Raw genomic sequence first — 3,305 nt, forward strand, 5'->3', positions numbered from 1 at the left:
CAATACAACTTCTAACTGAATTTCCCACACTCACCATATCGTACACTTGGATAGCTATGGACAGCTTAGTATTCACACTCATGTTTGCCATGCATTAGTCAAGTACTATACTTCGAAGCTAGTTTCGGGTAACAATTATCCCGAAAACTTCAAGTGAGTCCCTTCTAGATGTTCTATTTGGATTGCTCTCTTCTGGATTTTCAGGTGACTCCCCACCTTTCCCACCTTCTTAAGGAGCATGCATATTGCTTAATTGAATGAGTTCCTGCAATATTTACTAGACTATTAACAATCATCCTCATCAGGAAAATGGAAGGGTGAAGCATGCAAAACTTAAAAGAATGTATCAAAATCAGATAAACATAGTTTAAAAAAAAGGTTCTGTGGAAACTTCCCATCTAAATATACAATAAAAAAAATAGTAAATCTTTATTGTTCTCTAATCTGACTCCATGGGTGAATGAATGGTACTAGATAGAATTAATCATTTTTTATGTTTGACTTTACTGAATGTGCACATCTAACTTGGCAACTCTACTGCAATAAAAAATTGTGATTAATTGTAATCAAACTATATTTAGTCAAGCACCTCATAGAAAATATCTAAGCACAACTTGACATGATGAGATCAGTCAAATGAAATATGCTCATTAATAAATGACAAGGAAAATGAAAATTAATGCAAATTTGTCATTATTTCTAACCAAGAACATCTACTTTATTCATGAAATAAATTGATCATTGTTATGCAAGACAGTCACAAAAGATTTAACATCTGATCTGGTTGCCAAATGTCAACCGTTATGATGCCAGCATGTACGTACCAGTTGTTAAACACAACTAAAATTTGCTATGATTACCTGTGCAAAAACATATAACATATTACCTGATCACCGACCTTTTTCTCTCATAATAAAAAAGAATAGGGTGACATCTCTTATCCTCGTTCATCAAGCTTGAGTTCTGCAAATGGTCAACAAATGTCGCTCTGCCTTGGATTCAGGCATATGCTAGAGAATCAACCTTCTCACTGTTGAACTTCTCCAATTTATTCCCATTGAATGCCTGTATAAGTAAATAACTTTCAAATGCCTATATTGCCAAATGCAACATGCTTGGTAACATAGATTGCCAGAGTAGAATGACCACCTTTTTTCTGGTCCTTCCCAATTGGTGCAATCTTAGCAGAAGTTGATAAAATTAGGGAAAGTACAGATGTTAATCCAACCACATGGTTATTTCCAACAGGACTCATTGCACCCCCCACGAGGAGACTTACTAAAAATTTGTAGTGGACTGCTATTATTTGAACTACTGAATTGTGCCCATGGACTTGTCATACAAGAGGCATCCAGTTCAAACTGTAGTACCAATTAAATATACAATATTGTTAGCAGTATAAGTAAAACACAGAGATAAAAACTGATAAAAAGGAACTTAGACCCATATTTGTCTCTACCTGGAGGCAAATTAATAATAGGTGAACGAAACTTCTGATTCATCTTTGTTCCAAATCATGAGTTACATGTTGCATTAAACAGTGTGGAGAAATGAAATACTATCACTTAACTGAACAAGAGCTCACCATTACATTTTACTAAAGTAACATGACATGAAAAATAGGAGATCATCAAATAGTATAAATATAAGGAATCAAAATCATCGTTTGAGAATTAAACTGACATTCTCTACTTTAGAGTTTGCACTACAAAGTTCAGAAGCTTTAATTAATCTCAGAAAATGACATATTTTTTTCTGGGCTCTTAAAATGATAATGAAGATGATGTCATCCAATAGTTTTAAAATAGAAATATTTTCAACATGCTGAGATATAACAAGGGATCAAAGTGATTATCATGTTCACATAGGCAAAGGATAATAGTGATTTTCCAAAACCATTTCCTTTCAGAACACTATACCCATGTAATTAAATTGGCTAATGGAAAGAGCAGAAGATAAAATTAGTGGGAAAAGCAGTTTCATCTAGACAAGGTAATCAATGAAACCGAGAGAACCTAAATATTAACAATATACGATGGAAATTCCTATTCAACAATAACAATAAAACATTGCAATAATACTATCATACTGAAAAAAAAAAATTTATTGATAAACAGTAAATATTTATAAAAAACAGGGCATATCTCTTCATACGTGCAGCTAAAGAACCACATAGTGCAAGACGCGACCAAAGCGGCAATGGCCGCGATAGTGGCCAAGACGGCTGAGGCTTCGGTGGCTGCATCAACAGCAACGCGACAGCTTCCGCGTGATTAGGTCCCAGTGAACGATGTCGTGTGCAATAGCCACCGCGCGATTAGGACGCAACTGGTGTCGTGCGTTGCAAGATGGAGAAGAAGGATGGTGGAGAAGATTAGGATTACTTGAGCTTCTGTGGATTGCCGTGCCTTGTTGAAAGATACCAAAGAAAAACCAAAAGTCTTGGAGTCGGTGTGTCTTGAGTGAAGATACACAGTTCTAGGGTTTTAAATAATGAATTAAAATAAAATATATTTATAATTATTTAATAAATTTTTATCTAAATTCTATATATCACAAACGGATTATTTATTGTTTATAAATTTTTTAAACAGATTTAGGGACAAATAAAATTTAGTATCAAATTTCGTTACTATTCTTTATTTATTTTTGTTTATAAAAATTTATTTTATAAATTCTATTTTTAATTCATCTTAAATTCCATCTCAAAAATTTTTATATATATTATATTTTATTTAAGTGAAACGGATTAGTAATTCCGTATCAAATCTGTTTCTAAATTATTAAAGTTTGAAATAAATTTTAATTCCGTTTTAAAAATCAGTCCCTAAAACCCTGTTTTCTTGTACTGAGAAGAGTTTAGGAGTTACTTATCAGAAGTCCGGATTCAATCCCAACTGTCTGCACCTGGTACATCCCAACAGAATGGTGTGTCAAAACGAAGGTATAGGACTCTTATGGAAATGGTTAGATCGATGATGAGTTATTCAGAATTACCAAATTCATTTTTGGGATATACTTTGGAAATGACAATGAACATGGTACCTTCTAAAGTCAGAACCCTCTACTCCCATAGAATTGTAGAATGGGTGTAAGCCTAGTCTGAAGCATATTCGGATTTGGAGTAGTCCACCACATATGCTGAAGGGAGACATTGATAAGTTGGACAGGAGTTCACTTGTTTGTGGGTTATCCTAGAGAAACGAAAGGAGATTTATAGTTCTAAAAATCAGAAGGTCATTGTTAGCACCAATGCCCGATTTTTAGAAGAGCACTATGTAATGAACCACAAGCCCATGAGAAAA

The 3,305-nt window shown here is 33.9% G+C and overlaps 1 long non-coding RNA gene across 3 annotated transcripts; it reads right to left on the bottom strand.

Annotated features, from left to right (window-relative positions):
• Positions 1–202: 202 nt before the first annotated feature.
• On the bottom strand, positions 203–2,458 carry LOC122010009. Of its 3 annotated transcripts, none has more exons than XR_006119766.1 (4): positions 2,155–2,458; positions 1,150–1,361; positions 887–1,065; positions 203–265 (listed from the first exon to the last, which is right to left on the bottom strand). It is a non-coding gene; the product is annotated as an uncharacterized LOC122010009 (long non-coding RNA). The 3 variants fall into 3 exon arrangements; XR_006119767.1 differs by having other exon boundaries at positions 1,460–2,458; XR_006119765.1 differs by having other exon boundaries at positions 1,150–2,458.
• Positions 2,459–3,305: the final 847 nt, after the last annotated feature.

This window comes from Zingiber officinale, chromosome 8A (assembly GCF_018446385.1).
Source record: "Zingiber officinale cultivar Zhangliang chromosome 8A, Zo_v1.1, whole genome shotgun sequence".
Classification (NCBI taxonomy): Eukaryota; Viridiplantae; Streptophyta; class Magnoliopsida; order Zingiberales; family Zingiberaceae; genus Zingiber; species Zingiber officinale.